The sequence below is a fragment of the Rhinatrema bivittatum genome, chromosome 4 (assembly GCF_901001135.1).
Source record: "Rhinatrema bivittatum chromosome 4, aRhiBiv1.1, whole genome shotgun sequence".
NCBI classification, from domain to species: domain Eukaryota; kingdom Metazoa; phylum Chordata; class Amphibia; order Gymnophiona; family Rhinatrematidae; genus Rhinatrema; species Rhinatrema bivittatum.
The window spans coordinates 122,263,534-122,289,123 of record NC_042618.1 but is presented as its reverse complement, the minus strand read 5'-3'; positions in this window follow the sequence as shown (position 1 = coordinate 122,289,123).

Genomic DNA, 25,590 nt, shown 5'->3' with positions numbered 1-25,590 from the left:
AGAGGGAGGGAGCCTGGGTAAGGGTGCATATATTGACTCACAATTTATTTATTGTGGCTATAGGCTTGCTGTTGTTCCTTAATTCCAATTGTTTCTAAAATGTTCAATGGTTTATATGCACCGTTTATTGTATCGCCTCCTAGCGAAAGTTAAGTTCTTTGTAAACCGATGTGATCTATATCCTTTATAGGAATATCGGTATATAAAAATTCAAAATAAATAAATAAATAAATATATGAATGACACAAGGAACCTAAGTGTGTAAGAGAGGGGGGCCTGTCTGATTGAATGAGTCCGGGGCCTGGACGAGGGGGGAGGGGATTGGGTGAAAGGCTGAAGGTTCGCCTAGAGCGCCTAATACCCTTCCACCTGCCCTGCTGGAGATGGTTCTGATAGAGCGGCTGAATTTAGCTGGCATGCCAAAGAAAGTGTAATACTGAATTCAAAACCCATATTTAGAGTTTCATGTCCCAGATTTTGAACCGTGACAAGGCACAAAATGCCGAGAACAAGTGCAGCAAAAATACTTTGTGTTGAATCCTATCCATGCTCCTTCTCCCAACAAACACGGATGTTAACTGTCTTAAATGGTATTACCATGGTAACATGGGTGCTGCTTGAGATGTGACCTAATCATAAAAGTAATTAAAAAAAAAAGTACATAGGAAGTGGAAAAAAAAAGAAAGTTATGTATTTTTGCAGCCTGTTAGCATCACTAGAGCATCTCAAAGCTCTAAGGGGTAGATTTTCAGAGGGGTGCGCGAGTAAGATACGCGCGTACCCCCCGAAAACCTACCCCAACCCCCCCCTGTGCGCGCCGAGCCTATTTTGCATAGGCTCGGGGACGTGCGTAAGTCCCGGGGCTTGGCAAAGGGGGCATGTTGGCACTAATTTCGGGGCGGGGTGGGAGGCGTGTCGGGGGTGTGATGCCGGCCCGGGGGCGTGGTCGAGGCCTCCGGACCAGCCCCCGGTTCGGGTGATGGCGCACGCAGATTTACGCCTGCTTTCAGCAGGCGTAAATCTGCCAACAAAGGTAGGGGGGGTGGAAAGAAAGTTCCCTCCGAGGCCGCTCCGATTTCAGAGCGGCCTTGGAGGGAACAAGCTGCGCGCGCCGGGCTTGGTGCGCGTAAGTTGCACAAATGTGCACCCCCTTGCGCGCGTCGACCCCGGATTTTATAAGATACGCGTGGCTACGCGCGTATCTTATAAAATCCAGCGTACTTTTGTTCGCGCCTGGTGCGCGAACAAAAGTACACGCTCGCGTAAATTTATAAAATCTACCCGTAAGGATGAACAGTTTAAGGGGGAACAAGAAGGTCATGTTAATGTGGGGGGACTGGTTATTTTTAAAAGCTATTAAAATGGTTGCCAACCTTATCGTGCAAAGGAATCGAGTGAACCTATCCAGGTGCTGGCACACTGTATCTATGGAGGGGTGAAACCAGGAATGACAGCCTGCCCCTTATGACATCGAGCATGTTGGCAATGCTAGCTCTGTTATTAGAGGAAATTTAAAAAAAAAAGAAAGATGGTGGAATTACGCAGCACATATTGACTGTTAAAACCCCCCAGACTAAAAACTGTATCCCAGAAATAGCTATTCCCAAATCTCACTATTTTATGTATTGGTTGTTGAAGTAAATTAAGGCAGACTGTGTGAGAAAGCTTTTACATAAAAGACAAAATGAGAAAATAATGAGCCACAAGAAATCTGGACTATAATATATCTGAGCTGTGAGCGTTAAGGCCCCTCCCCCTTTCAATAATGAGCCATATAAAAGGGAAGCGCTTCATATTAGAGCTTAACAAGTGACAAACCATGAAAAAAGCTTGCATAGAAAGTGAACCTGGTACCCACATCACCTTTCCTCTCATTGCATGCCATAGGAAATGGATCCCCAATCCTTTGTACTTTTATTTTAGATCATGTTTAAAGGCAAATTTTAAAAGCAATATTTTTTTTCAGCAGAACTGTGTGTTCTGTTCATTTAAAAGACATCTCAAGAATAAGTGTAGTGCAACAAAAAGTGCATCCCCACAAAACCACATAGTTCACTATTAGTATGCAGATAGCCTTTTATATTACCTATATCTGGAATTGTGTTTGAATCGGCTGCCAACTTTAGGCTTCCAAAAACAGCATAAAGCTGCGATTAGCCAAGCTCATTACACCACAGGCACCTTAAAAGCTATTTTCTCAACCCCACTTTCAAGGGTCAAAGCTCTCGCAAGAAAGAAGTCCCAATGAGCTGGCACATCGATACTGTTTTTCAACATTTTTATTAAAAGCTTGAATACATTTCTCTAGTTAAAAGAACCATGTCAGATCAGCGTTGCGGATGACTCCTGCTGCTCTATCCTCATTCACAAAGTTTTACTGAAAGGGAGGCGGCAGCAGATTAGAATCGACTGAAACTGAGCAACCTGGCAGCTGGAGGAATGGGGGAGGGGGGCGCGGTAGAAGCGCGTCGCTTTCCAAAGAATGCAGCGCGCGCGCGCACGCCACAACGCGTCACGGAGCTCGCGCCGCGCAGGCTTCTCGCAGCCATCTAAGGTAAGGTCAGCCGCTCCCGGGGAAAGGTGAAGTTTCACTGCCTTATAAGGGCAAACTCGCACACGTTTGACTGATGGTGGGAAGGTGACGTTAGAGGCGAGGAAGCTAGCGGTAGTCCTCCCTTAAAGGCGCAGCACAGCGCCATGGCAGGGAGAGACGGTTCGTTCGTTGCATCCGCTCAGCACTTCTTCCATCTGCGGGAAATTACTGCACAGCCGGGATACTTTCAGCAGCCGCTGCTTCTGAAGAAAGCAGGCAGCGCGCAATAGGGCCTCGGAGCTGAAACAACGTATGCACAGGCAGAGCTCTCCATAGAAGAGCACGGAGTTGGCCGAATAGCTTTTCAGAAAAAGGGTCGGAGGCTGAACATCTCCAGAAGTTTGAATATTTGTGTACCTCAGGAATTTGGCAGAATTAAAGCATTGGTGAAGCGTTAGTACAGATACAGCCAGTCATATATCTTCCATGGGGAGGCAGCAGAAAATCCTAGCCTCTACATGGTGCAGTATTTCAGAAAGTACTGCAAATTATTTCTAACCGTTAGCTATAGCGCCCCCCGCCCCTTCCCCTAGCCTTGGGAGAAGCCACGTTTATAAGTGCTGGAAATTAGTGCACAATTAATCCATAGCAACTGAGTGTCACAAATGATAGCATGGTCACGAGGATATTGCAATAATAAAAAGTGATTTAAAATTGTTCATTAAATTTAGTGCATGTTTCTTTACATGGGGCTGATGCAAAAGGGTGCAGGCCACATAGTACACAGGGATTGTTTTTCAAAAGCATTTACATGTGTAAATTCACTTTACTCATGTAAGTGGGCTTTTGAAAATTGCTACAATGTCATTGAATTGTCCATAGGATTTAGTTCTATAAGTGCACTTTATGTGTGTAAATGGCTTTTGAAAATTGCTCAATAATATGATACATTTATGAATGTAACTCCTTTGAAAATTCAACTGGAAGTTTAACTCTCATTTGTGCACCTATATTTATATGCAGACTCTACTGCCAATGCAGGAAGGAGTTTTGGCTATAGAAAATGTGCGCTCAACCTTGTGTATGTAAGCTAGTGCTTTCACTAGCTTACATACATGAAATTATATGCTAATGATGGCAATGAGTGTTACTCCCCAAATCAGAGCAGTGCGCTGGATTACCTCCTAATTTCTTAGCACTGGAAATTTAACTCCTGTTTTGTGTGCATTTTTAAACTCTCGACGCTTTAACATACAATGGGGCCAATACAATAACGTGCGCAGCAGCTAGAACAAGGCTTAACACATGATTGGATGCACATTTGGGATGTGCGTCCACAACCCCTGATGCAATACGGGCATTAGCGCATCCAAAACGCATGTCCAAATCATCACATGGCTAATAACACTCATCACATGTAAATTCCATGTAGTTGAGGCCATTAGCTAATCCCTGTGATGCAAAAAATTTCCTGTGCAGCCAATGCGCCCATTGCAACGCAGCAAATTTTACACCAGCTCGGGGCTGGCATAAAGATATGCCACGCTCAAAGGCGCATTGAAAACAAAACAACTCCTGCTTTCTGTGATTCCTTCTAATAGTATTGTCGTGATACTAAGTAGGAGGAACCAAAGAAAGCAGATTTAGGTTAAAAAAAAAAAAGTTTTTGAAAAAAAATTCTGGACGTCCAATATACACACAGAAGATACATGGTCCAGGCCGTGTATCTTGTGCATGTTTATGTCGTAGCGGGAGAAAATGGACGCTCATAGATTGAACATCCATTTTCCCAACCTGCACTGACAACCACCTCTCCTGAGCGTCCGATGCTGAGGAGGCACAAGGGACACAAAAGTTTCCCTAGCGCCTCCTTTTTAGTGCGACACCATCATGTGAGGAGATGCAGACTATTACCTAGCACGAGTACTTTTTAATATTCAGTGCCTAGGGAAGGTTAATTTCAAAAGCATTTCCCTAGGTTAAACAATATTTTATCTGCAGAAATAGACTTTTTAAAAATTGCCCACCTGATATATGCAGGTATGAACATTTTAGTGGGCATAATTGTATGCCAGTAGATTTGGGGGAATAATTTTCAGAATGGACTTATGTATATAAATTTGCTTTGAAAACGTGTTGTATCTTATGCACAAATTTGTCAGCTATGCACGATGTTACAAAATTACCCCCTTAATATCAATTATTTTTATTTCTTGGTTTTAGAGAAGTGTAAAAGAGATTCCAAAACAAAATACATGCAGCGTTTCTGTGTTCTTTAAAAGTGGAGGGCTCATTATTATTATGATTTGCATAGAGAAGAGAACCCTTTGTGAATTTTTGGACCAGCAAAATGGAAGTGAAGCCCTGCCTTCATCCACGCCTCGCTATTCAGAATAAAGCAAAATAATACTTGCTGGCTATCTGTCTAGAAGAAATACCAAAACATGGCTGCCTTTCACTTACACCAAAATAAATGCACACATAAAAATAGTTGCATTAGCACATGTTTGAAATTTGTGAGTAGCAGCTCCAGTCATCAAAGTATCCAGCTTAGCCACTGGCACATTCACACATCTTTCATGAATGTTTGGAATTCAAAACACCCTTCATCAGTCTATGAAGAAATACATGCATGTTCCTGAAGAGTGTTTGAATGAAGAGTGTTTATGAGAGTTGGCTGAATGCTACTATTCTGTAAAATAAATACAAAAAGCATGTAAATCCACTGCAGACCTAGTTAAACTTTACTTACAAAGAAGTTACCAGGAACATGTAAAAGAAGAGCATTATCAACATTTGCATGTACACAAATGAGTCAGATTCTTTGAATAATTCTCTTTGATGTGTGTCTTAGCCAATTTTATGAAGGGAGAGAAGGCTTATGAGGTTGCCATGGCTGTGAATGGGTGTCATGTCAAACCCAATAGCTTTTCTATTTGGTGTCCTATCTTTATGAAATTTGTAGGCTAGATCAGTGGGGATGGGGGGGGGGGGGGGGACATGCATTTCTGTGGCTTGTGGACACGTGCACATCCCAGAAAATAAGTTAGATTACTCCTGGGTAGAACCTTTCATTGTTTGTATTGTGATGGCCTAAGAACGGTAGCAACCTTGCCAGCACATTCTCCAGCTTTCTGCAAAAGTTAAAGGTAGATCTGGAGTTAGACAATTCAGCAGTAAAGTTTCTGGAATTTTGCAGCAAATTAGCATAAATGCACATATATTTGTGTATTAAATAATACAAATTTGCATTTTGCCTTATAAAAATAAAACCATGCTCCAACATTTCTTGTGTGCTGGATAATTTAGGGGGTTTTTTTTAGGGGGTGGGGGGGAGTAAGGATCTTAATGATCAGTGCTGGGAAGGGAGAAGGAGGATAGAGAAAAGAGGTAGGAGAGGAGATCTGGGGAATGGGGATGAGACAGAGGGGATCTTGGAGGAGGAGGAGAAGGGATATGGGGAGAGAGGGATGGGGAACACAAGGGAGATTGAGAAAGGAGGGAAAATGGGAAACAGGAAGGGGAGAGAGGGTAAATCGGAACAGAGGAAGGATTGTGAAAAGAGGGAGAAGAGAAGGGGATGAAAGGCAAAGGAATGGGGGTTGGATCAGATCAGGGAGAAGGAGAGATTGGGGAGAAGGGGGAATCGGAGAGGAGAGGGAGGAGGATTATGAGCAGAGAGTGGAATGAGAATGGAATGAGGGGTGGAAAGGGAAGTGGGACCAGGGAGGGGGAGAAGAAAGGATACTAGATGTGGAGGAATAAGGAGGGAGGTAGAATCTCTTCTCACTCCTCACGCACCCTCCGATCTCTCTCATTCACACCTCACACCCTTTGATCACATCGCTCATTTGCTCACACTTTTTTTTTTTTAAATTTATATTTTATTAATTTTCAAATAATATAACAAAGAAAACTTTGTAAGGTAATACAGAAATCCATTACCAAAAGGAAATAAGATTAATATAATACCACATCCACATATAGTCTAAATATATGGATTAAGGAAAAAAACTTAACTGCTTTACATTGGAAATACAGGAGGGAGGATACCAAAGGAAATTGTAAGGAGAATTGCGGAAATCTATACCATATTTGCTGCTGAAAGGAGCCCATCTCTATATATATCCCTTAATATTTATGGTTATGTCCCCCCCTCTAGAAACTGTCTCAGCTGTTCGGGCATGAAAAAGATATAGGTATTCCCCACATATTTTATTACACATTTACATGGAAATCTTAGGAGAAAAGTTGCACCTTTGGCCAAGACCTCGGGTCGCATATTAATAAACATTTTCCTCCGTTGTTGGGTGGCCCTAGAAAGGTCTGGATAGACCCTAACTGTGGCCCCCATAAAGGGAGTATTAATGTTTTGGAAATAAGCTTTCATCATCTTAGCTCTATGTGGTTCAGTGAAAAAGGACACAAAAAGAACTGCTCTCTCTATCACTTCCAAGCCTGAATTTTCCAGATACTCCGTAAGGTTTTCTAAATCAACCCTGTTTTCACTCATAGGTAGTTGTATAGCCCCACCTTTAACAGGTTAAAATATAACTTTTTTTTAAAGAAGGATGCGATTCTACAGGGAGCTTTAGAACCTCAGACATATATCTTTTAAAAGTCACTAAAACTGGTTCACCCATCACTAGGAAAATTCACCACTCTGATATTCAAATGTCTCAAATAATTCTCAATCGACTCAATTCTTCTCTGAGATGATATTTGATCTTTCATTAAAGAAGTGTTCAAATCTTGAACCTGTTTGACTTTAACAGATATTTCTTGGATAGCCATATTATGTTGGGAAAATTTTTCTTTCTGATCCTTCTCCACCACATCCAGTCTCTTCACCATTACCCCCATCTGCTGAGATTGATCTCTAAGGGTACGGGCGCTGACCATCATTAGGTCCCAGAGGGATTCTAATGTTATCTCCGCTGGTTTCACAAACTCCCAGGGCACTGGGACATCAGTTCCTACCTCCTCCGGTCTGATGTTCCTGGTAGGGTGACTCCCACGTCGGTGTTCTCCCCTTCTGGTATCTCCCACTCCTGCTGTGGTGGGGGTTGGTCCGATGCTCCCATCCCTGCTCCTACAGCGCTGGGGGTTCCTCCGTCATGAACTTCGTCGGCCAAACTTGGGTTGACAAGTACAGTACCTCCAGCGTTGCCGAGTGGAGAGCTGCATAGCGGGCCACGGGGATCCGGGGGGCTCAGTGTAATCTCGCCTGGCGATAGTCTCGCTCCTCTCGAGACTTCTGCAGCGGCGCATGGCTCCCCCGATCGAACTCCTAGGGTCGCGAAGTCGGTGATTACACGCTGTCCTGAAGGGCAAGGTAGGTCCGGGGGATATATCCTAACCTTGCCCTTCCTCTTATGAGGCATTTTGATCAAATAAGTAAATAAATTTAAAGGAAAAACTTTCTTGTAAGGAAACGATGCAGAGCAGCGGGACTCAGCATCCTACAGCGACGGCCATCTTGACTCCTCCCCCCTCATTTGCTCACACTTTAAACTCTCTCCTACTGATCTACTTTCCTCACCTCTTTTTCCACCCCTTCCCCAACCAGCCCCCTAGCCCCACTCCAACCCAGGCTTAGTGTTAAAGAACAGCGGCAGCCCAGCATCCTGGGCTGAGTCCTTCTCTGCTGCTGAGTTGCCGTGTGGTTCAAACCATGACACTGGCCCTCGCAGCAGAGGAGGTAGATGCGGCCTAAGGCATTGCTCTGTCTCCATTCTCCTACTGCCGAAATGAGATCAGTGCTGGATGGGGAAGGGAGGGGGAGAGGGAGAGCTGTGTGGGCTGCCACTTCTGTTTCAATCCAACCGTTTGTCTCCTGTGGCAATTCCAGGGTAATGGGGAACTCCATTGCAACGGATGAATTTTGTGGCCCGTTTTGCAGCCATGGAATTGTGGGAAACGGGGCCCTGCTTACAGGCACTGGGAGGCACTGGTTCTTTTGACTTGGAGCTTGATATAATAAAATATGAGCAAAAATGTGCATTAACATTTAGCACACGTTTTCTTTACTCATGTATTGAAAGAAAGTTAACTGCCATTCCTGTAAACAAATGGTATGTAAGTGCATTAGGAGATTTAAAAAAAAGCAAGCATAAAAGGTGCACTAGAACGGAGTAAAAAGTTGCATTAAGCTTAGCATACCTTTTTATGTTGGCCAGGTGTGCTGAACATTAACATTAAAGAGAAGGCATAGCCTAGTCACCCTAGTGGTTAGAGCAGCAGGCTAAGAACTCAGGAAGCCAGGGTTCATATTTCTCTGATGCTCCTTGTGACCTTGGGCAAGCCACTTCACTCTCTGTTGTCTCGGGTACACATGTAGGGCCTGATTTACTGAGCGTTTTCCCATAGACTCTGATATGCCCCTTAGATTGTGAGCCCCTTGAGGACAGGAAAATACCTACAGTTCCTGAATGTTACTCTTCTTGAGCTACCAATGAAAAGACATGAGCTAGATGTAAGTAAACAAATAAAAAGTGCACTTAACTTTACTACTGCTTTTACGTTTAGGAAACTGGAAGCTCTGGTCCATCCAGAATCCCTTTGCCCTGGGATCCCTGAGACAGGAACCTGAGCCCAGGACCCCTCCTATCTAGGAACCCCCAGTTCTGGGACCCTGCTAGCATAGCAGTATATCATCTAGACCAACACTAGCCCCAGACACGTGAGCTGTTCCATCCAGCATTGAAAATCCAGCATTAAGCACATTAGGCTTTAAGACATCTCCCTGCACAGGCGAGTAATGGCTAATCCTTTCATTTACATGGGATTTGCATGAAAGTGCCTTCATTTTAGCCCACATTTTTACTCCTGTTTTAGCACAACTTCTTTGATTGCTAAAAGCCTTGTTAATTTGTGTTAAACTCAGTCCAGCTTGTTACATTGGCTTCTTTGTAAGCATTGGTAGCGTTTAATCACTCTATAGTACTGTTTTACTTATAAGAGATAAAACATTAGTGGTGTTTTTAATATAAGACAGTATAAAGTGAAATGATTTTGATTCCAGGTATAGCTCTATGTTGTATTTTTCTTGTTAAGTATTTTATTTAGCTCACGCTTTTTCAGTGGCAACTCAAGGTACTGCGTAAGTCAGGCTGTTTTATAAGGGGAGCACGTCCATGCCATTGCCAGTTTCACCAGTTCACCCAGTTAAGAGCTTGGTCCTCCAAACCCCCATGGTTTGATGGTTTGCACTCCCCAGACCCTTCATCCCTGGCAGAAATTGCTGGTTTTAATTAAAAAAAACAAAAACAAAAAAAAACAATTCTGCTAGGGAGGAGCAATGGATGGCCGGCCGGCAATGGTAAGCCAGCCATCCATTGCTCCTACCATGTGACAGGGGCTGACCAATGGCACCGGTAGCCCCTGTGACATAGTAGGTCAAAGGCTATCAGTGCCATTTTGAAACCGGCAGCCGAGGGTGTGAGTGCAAGAGATGGCTCCCTGGACCACCAGGGAGTTTTGGTAAGTCTTGGGGGGGGGGGGGGGGCGTTGTAGTTAATTTAATTTTAGCTGGGACGAATAAGAATTAACATATAAACATATCGGGGGGCCCCCCTTGCTGAATGCAACGTGTCTGCCCCCCGACGAATACGAATCCCGAATGCAACGTATGGCGTCCCTCTGCACATCCCTACTGTTTTGTATGTTTACTATTATTACTATGTATGTATATTTGTATTGTAGTTACCTGCTGAGATTTGTGGATCAGCGAGCTATAAATTGTATCAATCAAATAAATGCTCGTAAAGGAAGCCACCATAGAAGCACCGGGCCTGGGTTGCCATAGGCTGCCATCGCAATCCGAGCTGAAGAACTTACAAATGTAAGGTACCGGGGTGGCAGGGGGAGGGGAGAAAGGAAGGGGAACTTAGAAAGGCAAATTTTAGTTGTATTTAGAGAGGACTGGGGAGCAGGTAGGGAGAGGGTGGAGGCCAGCACCAGATCATATAAATAAATAAATAAATAAATAAATACAAATTGTTAAATAACTTTGGGTTTTTTTGGGGGGGGGGGGGGCATATGTGCTTGAGGCTTGGCCATGCAGCTTGAGATGGGGTGGGGGTGGGGTTGGAAGGTAAGGAATATGGCCACTAGGTCCGCAACCTTTTTTTTTTTTTTTTTTTTTTTTAACTCCTGCAACTCTACTTCATGGCTATAATTGTTCTGAATGCAGCCTTAAAAGATAGAGGTTCTCTTTGCTGAAAAGGAACTTGTGGAGCGTCAGTATCCAAAAGACAGATGACTCCCGGCCATCCAGAGGAGGAGAAAAGGAGTTGGGGGTGAACCACACGCAAGCCCAGGAATAGCAGGAGAGGAGTAACAGGAGTATCGTTCCGATACTAAAGGGGAAAGAGGAGTGCCATTCAGGTACTGTAAGGAAACTAAGGAATTCAGAGGAGAGGACATCATGGAGAAAGTAGGAGATAAATTACTGTGTAAACATGGTTTTCGCCTTTAATACTTCATCAGCATTGGGAGGGAAATCCTAATCTTGCCCTATGCCAATGGAATAGGAGAAACATCAGATTAATGAGTGAATCAATTGACTTTATCATCTTAATCTTTAATGAGAGTTTGAGAAGTCACAAATGTATTTAAAAGCACTTGTAACATCGAGAAGTGAACTAAACGGCTGTAAAGAATATTTTCATCATTTCACAATATATCAGTAAAAGTATTATTGTAAACCACCCAAGCTTCCAGTGAGTTTTGCCACATCTTGACTTTGCTCATCAGTGCTGTTATCATCACTGCTGCATACAAGAATTCAGACTGGGACTTAAGTGTTGCAATGTGAAGGGCCTTGAAAGTAATATTTCGCCCACTCAGGAAACCTGAAGCAAGACACTTTGACATTATGGAAAGTTTACCACCTGAACCTGTATTTGAGATACGGCCTCTGGTACCACTATCCAGGTACAACCAGCCCAGGGGTTACAATAGTTTCCAATCTTCTTCTAGCTAAATTAATTGCATCCACATGATAACTCATGGAAAGGTGAGCAATATTAACATTTTTCTTTTTAAATAATATTTTCTATATTTCAAAATGTTGACTGCAAATCCTCTCAGACCTGATCACCTCAGATTTTTGGATAAGACAACGAGAGCTGACAGTTTACATCAATGTAGCTCCTGTGCCACCAGCTGGTAGGAATTAACAGTACAATTGGGATCAAGCTTGATTTGGTTCTTTCCTGACAGGAGGAGAGTAGCAGTCTTTCAAAGTCTTTACGTTGGTGGGAGGTCTTCTGGCAAACACCCAATTAAAAACCCAACTCACCAGTTTGGGGTTGTTCAAAATAAATTCTTTACTGGAGTATTGATGCAGATGAAATCATTCAGCAAATGACACACTTGAGTATTGTTCAATCCATACAGAAATGAAAAATAGATATATGGTGCAAAAATCACAGTCAATGCAAATTTCACACCCTAGGGCAGGGATGGCCAACCCCGGTCCTCGAGCGCCACAAACAAGCTAGGTTTTCAGGATATCCAAATGAATATGCATGAGATAGATTTGCATGCAATGGAGGCAATGCATGCAAATATCTCATGCATATTCATTGGGGCGGATTTTAAAAGGCGCGCGAATAGCCTACTTTTGTTTGCGCTCCAGGCGCAAACAAAAGTACGCTGGATTTTAGTAGATACGCGCGGAGCCGTGCGTATCTGCTAAAATCCTGGATCGGCGCGCGCAAGGCTATGGATTTTGTATAGCCGGCGCGCGCCGAGCCGCGCAGCCTACCCCCGTTCCCTCCAAGGCCGCTCCGAAATCGGAGCGGCCTCGGAGGGAACTTTCCTTTGCCCTCCCCTCACCTTCCCCTCCCTTCCCCTACCTAACCCACCCGCCCGGCCCTGTCTAAACCCCCCCCTTACCTTTGTCGGGGGATTTACGCCTCCCAGAGGGAGGCGTAAATCCCCGCGCGCCAGCGGGCCTCCTGTGCGCCGGACCGCGACCTGGGGGCGGGTATGGAGGGCACGGCCACGCCCCCGTACCGCCCCGGGCTGTAGCCACGCCCCCGTACCCGCCCCCAAAATGCTGCCGACACGCCCCCGAAACGCCGCGACAACCGGGCCCACCCACGACACGCCCCCCTCGGAGAACCCCGGGACTTACGCGAGTCCCGGGGCTCTGCGCGCGCCGGGAGGCCTATGTAAAATAGGCTTCCCGGCGCGCAGGGCCCTGCTCGCCTAAATCCGCCCGGTTTTGGGCGGATTTACGCGAGCAGGGCTCTGAAAATCCGCCCCATTGTGTATATCCTGAAAATCTGCCCTGTTTTTGGCTCTTGAGGACTGGAATTAGCCACCCATGTGCTAAGGGTTTTCTTTACCAACTGCTCTTTTTGGAGAGAGATCCTCCCTGGGCTTTTCCCTTATTGGTGCCTGCTGTTTGGTGTGCAGATGTCTGTGGTCCAGTAGCTAAACTGGAACACTCTCCTGGACAGATGAGCTGCTACCTCCTTCCAAACAATGATTATGAAACTAGATCTCCCAATCTGGCCATCCTTATTCTGACTCCAACCAAACATCCAATCTTCAACCTTTAAAGTAAGTCTTCAGAGAAATACAAGGCATATGGGACTAATTCCCCTTTCGCAATTCTTCATTGCTTTTGATTCGGTCTCAAGATTCTTCAGGAAATCTCCCTTCTGCCGGAAGGCCTTACCCACCATCCCAGGATAGAAGAATGGACGAATGAACATGAACCAAAACGGGATTATAAATTTTGTTAAGCACAGCTCTTTATAAGACATTTCTTACTTGGGAGTGTCAGGAAACAGTACACACTCCTACTGACTGACATCACACATCCAGTGTCTGTGAAGACTTTAATGCAGATACAGGCCGATATAGTACATGCGCTCCGGTGGAGCGCACTGTTACCCTGTGCGATTCAGAAAGTAAAATGTGCAGCCAACCCAAAGGTAGGCGTTAATTTCTGCCGGCGCCGGGGAAGTGTACATAAAAGCAGTAAAAACTGCTTTTCTGTACACCCTCTGACCTAATATCATGGCGATATTAAGTCAGAGGTCCTAAAAGTTTAAAATAATTAAAAAAATTTTTTTTAATCGGCTCGCGGGTTGAAAACTGGACGCTCAATTTTGCCGGCGTCCAGTTTCCGAACCCGTGGCTGTCAGAGGGTTTGAGAACAGACACCGTCAAAATTGAGCATCGGCTGTCAAACTCGCTGACAGCCGCCGTTTCCATCAAAAAAGAGGCGTTAGGGATGCACTAGTGTCCCTAGCGCCTCTTTTTACCGCGGGCCCTAATTTGCATGTTTGTCCCCCCTGAATCGCGCGCACATGAGAAGCCCGCTCTCCCGTGACCTTTACTGTATTGGCCTGATAGTAAGGGACATTCACATAAAGTTTATAAATCACTGATAAATTATTACCTCTTTGAAAAGTAAACATACTGTCACTTTTCCTAATGGTGCTTCATGGTATGTCCATTAGAATGAATCTTTTTTACTGTTAAAAGGAAAAACTGTAGCTAAGAAAAGACATGCGGAAACTGCTGAAGATCACCATAGTAGAGGCAGCAGCCTTCAGGAGGCAGGCATGAAGCTTCATGCTCCTCCCACCAGCTGGGGAAGGGACGGGGAGAGAGGGGGAGAGGAAGAAGACAACATTGGAAGAGGAAGGGAGGAGAGATGACTAACCGGATTGGAGGAGTTGGGTGGGGGGAAGAGATGATGCTGGAAAGGGAGGAAAAAAAGCATGATGCATACCCAACCTAGTTTCCTCCTGTCACCAGCCCCATTTGATTTTTTGTTACAGTGTGGGGTGGAGGGCATGGCCGCTGGTGCCTCTCTTATCCCATTCTGGCAGCACTGAAAATAGATTATTTCCTAAAAAGCGCTCATATTTATTTCTAATTATTTCTAAATCACGTTTACAGGTATCACAGTGGTTTATAATAAAAACTTAACATATTCTTATCTGTACAAGTCTGAGTTTTAAAGTATAAAATTATGCCAGCATCCCTTATAGACACAGTTCATCTGATCTATGAAAATAATATTTTTTCCCTGTCCTCGTCTCCCTACTATAAAGTTTTAAAGAGTAAACATCCCTGGCCAGAAGATGAAAAGTTATTAAACATTAGCCCAAAGATGATCTGCTATCCAGCTAGTCAGCATTTTAGTTAAAACATTTGGACCAATGCACTGTCTGCTCCATTCCTACAGAAACATGAAGATAAGTCAACTCTCCTCTGACAGTTTCACTTAAAAAGTTAAATATTTGGTTACTTCAAGAGGAAGGAGGAGCAGCATGTGCAGGCGAAGAACGCCACGTGCTTATTTCAGGCCGGACTTGCTGTTTTGAGCACCCAGAGAGAATGTTCACAATTCCTTTTGCTTTAAAAGTCTTGCAGGGTTGAGTCTGTCAGTAGTAGAAAGGTGAGAATTCATGGTACATCTCCACTGTACTGTATAAATTACCCACTTCAGTGCCGCAGAAAAATCAGCAGAGCTCTTCTGTAATGCACGGAGGAGCAAAAGGAATATTTTTCCCCACAAAAGGGGCTTATTCTCAGCCCTTTACATTTTCTTGGAACAAAATACTACCCAGCTTCTGTACTGGAACTAAGAGTGATCACTAGTCCCAAAGATAGGAGCTTATGGCCTCAAAATCTGTGGAAATAACCAGGTCTTTTGAATTTTGATAAGAGTTTGGTCTCTTAACACCTCTCTGCATATTCTTTCCTGGTTTCAGTTTCCATTGCTTTAGATTAGCATACAATTTGTGTTAAAGGCATTGTGCAAAATCAAGTTCCTTCTGTTCCATAAACAGGAAAATGCTGTTTGTACTTTTTGATGGGTCTTCTTTCCAGTTGATGCACACAGAGGCTTCATTTCTGGCAGCAAGCTGTAAGAATGCAGCTCATTGCACGGAGTGCTTTAGCAGGCCGGGCTCCACTAACTGAAAGCAAATGTTTTCTTCTGTGATCTCATGAGGCCCTCTTCTTTCACCACCTTCTGGGAAGGCAGACATTAAAGGTGGGGCTTGGGGAAATAGATGAGGCAGTCGCCCAGGGTCCAAGCCTAATGGCGAGTCAGGTGAAGATTAAGAGTAATGAAAGTTGGGGGACCCATGGCCAGGATACTGCCTGGGGCCCAAAGCACCTCAGCTCCATAACTAACAATGGCAATGACTCTCCCATCTCTCCCCTCCATCCTGTTTCCCAATAGCCTTCAGTGGGTCACAGAAGAATCTCCCCTGGGTTTCAAAGTAGTACAGGGCACTTTTCCTGCCTGTTTCTGTACCTGTGTCTCTCACATTACAGAAGTTCCTGGAATAATATTGCCACGTTGATTCCTGAGTTGTTTGAATAAATTGGTTAGCAGTGCACACCATCCAATGTTTCACTGGCAGAAACTTGCTCTCCTTCAGTCATCTTCATCAAAATTACTCACAACATCTCTCTGAAAAATAAAAGGCTTTCGACAATCAGATCAAGCCAGGCCCTAACATGCAAAAAACCTATTGATAACTTGTAGAGAAACTGCTGCTCTGTGCAGGGTAACCTGCACAGAGCAGCAGTTACAATCCTAAACATCTGCAGGGCAGACTAGATCAAGGATCGGGAACTCCAGTCCTGGAGCGCCACAAACAGGTCTGGTTTTCAGAATATCCACAATGAGTATGCCTGAGATATATTTGCACACAATGTAGGCAGCGCATACAAACCTACCTCGTGCGTATTCATTATGATTCTCCCAGACTGGCGTTGCCTACCTCTGGACTAGATGGACCATTTTGGACTTTATCTGCCATCGTTTACTATGTTACTATGTATCTAAAAATAAATTGGTTGGGAATTTAGAAAATGCAAGGTTTTGAGATACATCGATCATTCCGCAGGTCAACTGTAATCATTATAAAAGGGTACCATTAATGATGAAGAACTAGCCACACAACATGAAATGCTGCTTTTATATTTTAATTATATGTTCCATTCCTACATTTGCAGTGATGTGCTCTCACTTTCTTATCAAGGGGTTATCACTGGCTCCATTTCACTTTTGTTTTTTTTATGAAGGAAATGTAATAAAAGGCTCCTGGGAGCCATCTCCAGCATGCTACTGAATATATGTTTTGATAACAGCAGGTATAGAAAGTTAGCTGTCACCTTTGGATACACTGGGGCTTCAATGTATACAGATTTATATCATACATATTCATCATGGATGTCCTGAAAAACTGTGGGGTCACCAGGAGAGATTTAGGACGACCTAGCCTAAGGGCATGTGGAATGTAAATTGGGCCCTGCCTGTGATCCTGAAGGAAAGTGTGTGTGTGTGTGTATATCAATATTTCCATTTGGTAAAAAGAAAAGAAACAAAAGGCCATCACAATATGCTGAGCCGATGCAAATAGAGTGGTGTCTGGTGAGAGTGTGGTATAAAATTTGACTGACTAGAACAGAATAGGCAACAAAACCTTATTTAATCATAACAAACTTAATAAATATGTAAAATCTATGAAAATTCAGATAACCAGTAGAAAGTGATATTCTAGATAGCCTTGGTTCAACCTCCATGCATTTCCTATTGCAAAAGTACCAACTTTGCCTTCCTCCTATACCCCTGCAAATCACTCACCAACTTTTAAAAAGTAAAAATGTCTGAAGCCCCTCCCCTCTCAGGCACCTAACCACATAAAATTTGGTGTAGCTGGGTCTAGCCGTTCCAAAGTCATATAAGGGGGGAGGGGAGGGGATGCGGGAGGGAACCCCACACACAAACTGCAGAATATCCAGACATTCCGTATGATCGTATAAGCCTTTCTGCTCTATTGAACTAAGGCTAACTAAAAGGTACCCACAGCAAATTTGCAATAAACAGATTAAAGATATCACAACATGGGCATCTTTTGGCAAAATGTCTGCATCAGGGAATTATTGAATTGGCTGAAAATAGTATTAATGATATCAATGGGTAAAAAGTGATAACAGTTATATTTAAAAAAAAAAAAAAAAGAGTACTCCAGCAAAAGTCTCTATCTAAATATCCATATTTTTGAAAGAGCATGATTTCAATCAGTACTTATCTGACTGTGCATGGTTCCTTACTTGTCTGATGAGCCAAAGGTCAGGGGACTGAATGAATGATCATCTGAAAGGGCCACACTGGGTACCCACACAAGTTCAGAGCGATAGGACCAGTCTCAACAATGGCTGTTGCTCAGAAGGACACTGACTGATGAAATTAGATACAAAGGACCATACTACAAAAAGGCTGAACAATAAAAACAAAACAATACTGACAATAAAACACATAACAAAGAGCAAAAATAGACAAAACAACTTGGAAAAACAAACAAAATAAATGGCCATGTTGGGATATTTTTAATCCCTTTTTACAATTTGTTTTAGGTACCCTTTGTTATTTATCTAGATTTTCATGTATTTAATCATTTATTAACTTTTTGCAGTATTATTATTAAATAAGGTTTTGAGGGTTACTCTGTCTAGTCAATTAGGTTTTACTCCACACTTTCAGCAGACATCCGTTTCCTTGCATTATTTCTGTTCCCACTTCCATCAGCAGGAAAGACCCAGAGTACAAGCAACATTTTGTATGTTGCTCACAAGGATGCCACTAAAACCCCCATGCTGATGAGCTTGAATTTCATGGAAGCCATCATCGGTTTCTCTTTCTTGCTCTCCTGGATTTCCTGTATGGTTACTTATCACTTCTGCTGTGCTCAGCCCATGCAGATTTATGAGCCCTACCTAGGGGATATGACAACCCAACAACACGGCAAGTATAGAGTGTTATGATTTCACTTCCTATGTATCCTCATCATAACCTATGACACCTCCCGGCCAGCAGATGTCTCCTCAGAGATCCGTTCTGTGCTATCCCCATCAGCTCTTCACAGCTCATCAAACTCAGCCTATGGTGCAGCCTCCTAGCCACCAGAAGTCCTAAGAAAACCATATCTCCAGCCTTGCCAAGCTACTCCTCCATACCTGCATCACACCCAAGTCTCAGCCCTATATAATCCAGCCTTGCCAAACCCGCCTTGCTTTGCTTTGAGTCGCCCTTGGCTTCTTGCTCTAGCCACTGTTGCCTGGTGGACTACCTTGTCTTGCCATGTGGCCTAAGGGCCTTCTTGCTCCTTGCCTTGTGGCCTATGGGCCTTCTTGCTCCTTTCCCTGTCTTGTAGCCTATCTAGGCTTTCCCCTGACCTCTGGCCTATCTAGGCCTTTCCATTGTCTTGCTTCTCAGGGCCTTCCCTGCCTAACACTGCCTTCGGGTCTTTGTTTTCCATGTTCTGGTTGTCCTTGTTTGCCCCTGTCCTGTCTTAGTCTAAGTCCAGTTCCAGTCCTTGCCTGCAATCAAGTTCCAGTTCTTGCTTGTACTCAAGCCTCAGCTCAAGTCCTTGCCTGCATGCAAGATCCAGTTCCAGTCCTTGCCTGCACTCAAGCCTCAATTCCACTCCCTGCCTGCACTCAAGATCCAGTTCCAACCCTTACTTGCACTCTGTTCCTGTCCAAGCCTTGCTCCAGACTCACCATGATGTACTGCCACCACAGAGACCTGATGGCCCCCAGAACGCAAGGGCTCAACCTGCGGGGGAGGGGGCTGGTTTGGAGTAAGACTGGTCCTAGCCTTGTCCTGCAGTCCTGTGCCACTCCGAGGGTGGTGGTTACATCCAGCCAAAACCTGATCCATAACATAGAGGAACAGAGGAAAGGGGAAGGATGCTAATTATCAGCTAAGATTTTGCTGGGGCAGAAGTACTAATTGGAAGAAAGGAAAATCAATCATGCTTCTTCTAAGAGTCTCAACTGACTTCAATATACTTTCCATGAAAAGCAGACATGGCTTTTAATTTTGTTATGTCATTCTAGAATTCTATTTTTAATAACTAAACAATGTTTTAAGTGTTATCTGTTGCAGATGTCTCTCAATCTGATCCCTTGTTAAATACAATCTCGTATCATTAACTTAATAATGCTTCAGGTTCGGCTCTCCAAGAATCACAGAAGTCTATTTATAGCGGTCACTATGGGATGCAAAGTTCTCCTGGGTCCAAGCATTCCTGCTCATAAAACAAGATAATATAGGCCCTGGTTTGATCCTAATTTATATCTATTTTGCATGAACACGTAGGTATTTTTGAAGCAGATGGAAAAACATTGTTGCTATTGTAGAATGAAAACCTCCATTCTGAAGAAATAGTCTCTTATACAATGCCTCTGCCCTTTAAGAGGTTCAAAAACATGAAAGCAGAGTAAAGAGCTTTAGACAAACTTGTGTGTTCCACTTTTTTCCGATTTGTCTCCATGTGTCAGATGGTAATTAAGGTGGAGTGATAGTGTCTCTTTAAGTCTTCAGATTTGGTACCCAGGACATCAGGTACACATGCTGTATCCAATATTTTACAGTTTTATTAAATAATTAAAAAAAAAAAAAAAAAAAAGATTCCATCCACTGCCATGATCACTACGAGCATGAGAAGAATCAGTAGGTTTTGTTGGGAGGGGGTGCTGTAGTGGATTTAGTGGTGCAAACAAAAGCCAACTTTCTTTTCTGACAAATATTGAAGATTAACCCAATAAAAACACAATTTGATTGAGCATTTTTATTCCTAAAATATATATATATTTTTTCAGTTTTGGACTAGATCCATCAGTTTTATAGGAAAACTAGATTGTTTTAGTTTCTAGCTTTTCTATAGACATACCTATCCTGAAAGTTTGGTTGATGTAGGTTGAATAGTTCAGGGGATAATGTATACACAGGCAAGCAAGGCAAATACATAAGTGATATATATATATTTTTTAATGCGCCACCATTCCTCACGGAACAGTCTGTCAGTTATAGGTTGGAAGTGCCTCTTATACCACCACCATCACTACTTCAGTTTGTCCCAGCTCTTTCAGTTCCATTAGGTTGTGCTAAAGACGAAGCTTATGGTTCTTGTCAATCCATTATTAATATGCTAAAGGTTACCGTGTGACAGAAGGAACTGATCAAGTGAAAAACCATTTACTCAGAAGTTCTGCAGGTTTTTTCTTTCTGTTAATTGCACCTCCCTGCAGGCAGCTGGAATTCTTTTCCTACTAGATACTCTGTAAAACATTTAGCATGGAAGAGGATTTCGCACCATTTAAACTGGCTCCCTCCTATCCTGAACTGCTGTGACTCAGCTGAGGTTTCCTCAGAAGCAGCTGCTGCTGTGGTGACGCCTACATACATGAATCAAAAGATAGTTTCGCTGTCTCCTTGTTCTTTCCCTGCTTCCGCTCAAATTGCAACTACACAGCTACAGGGGAAGCAGGGAGGTGACAACGCCCAAATGCCAGTGGATCTAGGAGCAGAGGGAACTGGCACATTTGTGAAACTCTCCCCTCTGCATATATTCTCACCTGCCTTAGAAAAGAACAAGGCCATAAACTTATAAAAGCTTGGCAAGAACATTTTTAAAGAACCCATTAAGCACACATTTCCAGCCTGAGAAATGACGGAGTGGCAGGCACTGTATCCCATCTTGCCAAGTGGGAAGCTGACTCACAGGGCCAGCTCAAGGTTAACCAGCCTTGGGCTGGCTCTGTGCAAAAACTGAAATTGGCATTCTCCAGCTACACCTCCCCAACTGTCTTCTCTATTGCCCCCTTTCCACCCTCTATCTCCAACTGTCTATCTCCCTTATCTGCCCCACCCTCCCCAACAGACATCTCTTTTCTAGATCTCTCAAATCCCACTTCCTTCCCAGTCTCTGTTTCGGCTCTCTCCAACCATTCCCTTTTGTCCCTTTTTAAGCTTCCCCATCCCCTCCAGTCACCCCTTTCATGTTCTTCCTCCCTCATCACCAACTAATTCTCCCCCTTTGCCATCTTCCTCATCTTTTACTGCCTTGCACACAGCCTCAACCCACCCATCTTCAGTCCTACCTCTCCATCTCACTCATTCCATCTCTCTCATGCCCATGGTCTTTTCCAGGCCTCAATCTCCCACTTTCACCTCTTTTCTACCTACCAGCTTTTCATCTCATCCCTTCCCGAACACTCCCATTCTCCCATTTTTCACTGCTTGCCTAGTCTATTTCCCTCTTTTGTCTTTCATCCACTCCCTAGACCCCCTGGTCACCTTCTGAACTCATCTCTCTGCCTCACCAATCCCAGCCCTTTTCCAGTTGCTCACCCCCTTCCTTGTCTCCATTTCCATCCTCTTTCACCCCTGCAGGACTTTCATACTTCTCTCATTCTCCTCCTCCCAACACACAGACACATTTTCTGAGTCCCCATTGATCCAGGTCCCTACTCAATTCCCCCAGTCATCGTTCTCTCCCGCTTCCTCCGACCCAATTCCAGTGACCTTGCTCTCCCCTCAAAGCTTCAAAGCTGCTTTTCCTGCCTCCAAGGGATTCTCTCCTTTACCTTCCAACCTCCCCCATCCCCATCTATCTCCACCTCCTTATGCTATTCTAAGCACTTTTTATGAAGAATTGTGGTTTAGGTACAATTGCTGTACTGACTAAGAGAACCAGTCTGTGAGAATTGCCTGCTCCTGAGGTGGTGTACAAACTCCAGCACTGGTAGTTAAAACCTGGCTGCAGGCAACCTGCTGTTTGAAATTGTGTGTGTAAATATAAATTCAGCCTCAAGTCCATATTACAGGTAACAGCATGCATGATCAAAATGAACAGCCACTGTGGTCAAAAGCCAGACCTGAGTTTAACAAACCACAGGGATCTAGTAAATCAATTCTGGACCATGAAGAAAAGCCTTCTCTTAGAATGAAATTCGATAACTATAAATATTCCAGTTCCATTGCCCAAGTTCTGTGTCAGACCCACAATGCAATGAAATCTATTCCATGTCTCCTCCAGCACCTCTGTCTCCAATGTAAGCTTTAAAAACCTTAAAACTAGAAATATTTGCAAACTAGTTTGTCAATTCCTGAAGCAACTGATGCCATATGGCACAGATACTCAACCTATGGCTTCTCAGGGCATTCAGGATAGCTCTTCTACGCTAGAGAAATTTATGAAAGCTTCCCAGAACCATAACACTTACACCTGAAAGATAAGATACCACCTCCCCCCCCTCCCCCACTCTTACCTTCCATCACGACCCCTGTAGCTTGACCCAGCCATAAGGAGAACAGCACTTCTAAACACCTCTTCCTGGCACCTGCACCTCTCTCTCCCACACAGACCATGCAGGTGAGATGTTGGCAATAGGAGGCATTGTCAAGCACTGAGCTCCCAGCACTCCTCTCCTGTTGGTGGGGCAATCGCAGCAGCACTTACTAGGTGGGAAGTATAGGTGTGGTTTGGGCAGGTGTGCATCTGGCGTGCATGCATATGGGGAATCAATTGAGACATGAGGTGGCTTGCAGCACCATCTTTCTTCAGCTTCATCAGTTATTTTTCCTGTTTCTGTGGAGGATGAGAGAGGTGTGCAAGCATGGGGGAGGTGGCTTTCAAGACATCGTTTGGTGTCATCCTTCACTAGCTGCTTAAATTACTTTTCTCTGTCACTGTCTGCCTGTGTTACTCTGTGCCAAACTGATGGAAATGTATCTGTGTGTCTGTCTTTTGGAGCTCTGGTCAATATCTGCAGCCTATGTTTCCTATGGAAAGCAATAGGGATTTTTTTTTTTTTTTTTTGGCGGCTTGCTCTATATTTAAAAGCCAGTTAGGTAGCTAACCCCATCATTCATAAAAAAAAGTGTTAACTCATCAACAAGGAAAAGGGATGTGTTTATGGACATTTTTTAGTTACCACCTTGCATCGGTATTGAGAGAGACTGAGACTATCTACAAGGCCCTCAAGGCAAGGGAGTACTTTTCTCTCTATAGGAGGGCCGCCTAATAGGGCGAGGTGAAGTGTTGGTGGTGGTTTATGGTTTAGGGGCCAGTTTCACATGTAGAGTGAGACGTACGAACAGCACAGTACACCTTGGTGAAGATTGGACGTTATTTGGAGTGAGGAAAGTCTCACAAAGATGAAATTTCTACTATGTTCTCTCACCCTAGCTTGATGTACTCTATAACAGGGTACCATCAAGCTAGGGTGAGATAACATAGTACAAGAAGGGCCTTATAGCTAATCTCTCTCGCTCTCGTCTAAAATGCTATTTGCGAAAAGATTGCAAAGTGCAATCTAGACATCCCGCCCCTAACTCCCCCCCCCCCCTTTTCCAAATTAGCATCGCACCATGCATTATGGTGCTTAACGCGTGCGAAAAGGCCATAACGCAAGTTGGAAAATAACCCCCTAAGTTAGCCAGATAAGTAACTATTCCCCATTACTTTCCCCTCCTGCCCACCACTTGGCAGCTAACTACCTAGCTGGATATGTAGTTACTTGGCTAAATGGAGGCTGCTGAACAGGACCAGATATTCAGACATTGCTACTTAGCATGATAAGACAATACTTATCTGGCTAAGTGGCACTGAATATCAACCTCAATGTTTCTAATTTTCAAAAACATCTGAGATATTCACCCTTTCTTCCTTTATGCCAAATTTGATGAATTTCTGCCCCTTGTTTGGAGAGTTATTATGTTTATGTTTAGACAAATGGATATTAATCCCTTTTAAATAATTCTTTCTAATGTTACATATCTTTTGTAAAATATAAACAAATATATTATTCATACTTTTGAGCTCTGCTCACATTATGATTTCTAAATTCCATGCATGGCATCCTCTGGGGCATGCAGCATGCTCAAATCTTACTCATGGATCTGTGGAGGTCTTGATGATGCTTCTTTTTCAGTGACTGGAGTTGAAGTAGTATTTCAATGCAGTCAACAAAAGGTTTAACTGAGCACATACAACAAATGATGTGAAGGGGACATACTTGTGCAACTTCAATGTCTCAGAATGTAACATTCTCATCATCTTCTGCAATAGGGCAGGAATGATGTAACCATGCCAATTTTTTTGTTCTTGTATGGTGCTGTTTAAACACATTTTATTGCTATGTTTAATTGGATTTTTAGGTGGTAAGTGAGACAGTTTAATATCACTCTATGACACCAGTTAAGAAGTTTTAATTCAACTGGATATTGTTCTTAATGAGCTGAATTTTGCTATTGAACAGGCTGCTACAGAATATCTAAGCAGTGTGAAAAGAGAAAACAGTAACTAAAGGAACCAGGTGGAGGGATAATTGTAATAAACAGCTTATTTTATGAGGTAAAAAAAAACACACAAGCCCAAAGTGAATTTATGGAGGAAAAGAATTACATTCAGGACCCGTTTCCTTTTACAAAAACTTAGGAGGGACGGGTCAATAGTGCACTCAACTAAAGCTTCTTTCTGGTTATATGCCAGAATGCAGGGAAGCAAATGTTGCTTACCTGTAACAGGTGTTCTCACAGGACAGCAGGATGTTAGTCCTCACATATGGTGACATTTCTGTCAAAGTTTCCAGAACTTTGACTGGCCCCTACTGGGCATGCCCAGCATGGCACTAACCCTGCAGCCAGCAGGGGTCCCCCTTCAGTCTTGTTAAAAAGCTACAGGTAGTGCCTAAAATAAAATAAGAAAACGTTACGAACCCAACACTGCAAGGCGGCAGGCGGGTTTTGTGAGGACTAACATCCTGGTGTCCTGTGAGAACACCTGTTACAGGTAAGCAACATTTGCTTTCTCACAGGACAAGCAGGATGGTAGTCCTCACATATGGGTGAGTACTGAGCTGAGGATGTCCGAACATGCACCAAATGTACCCTAAGATGTGCAACAGGCACAACAACTGGGGTGGAATTTGGTAGAGGGCATCCTGAACCGCACCGGGCAGGTGGAAGGGTGTTGGTACGTCACGTTGTAAATAGGTTGCTCAAGACAGACTGGCCAAGATGGAATCTTGTCTTCCGGCTTTGTATAAGCAATAATGGGCTGTAAAGGTATGGAGAGAACTCCAGGTGGCAACCCTGCAGATGTCAGGAAGTGGTACCGATCGTAGGTGTGCTACTGAAGTCACCATGGCCCTCATAGAGTGTGCTTTTGACACGGTCTTGAAGTGGAATGCCTGCTTGCTGATAGCAAAAGGAT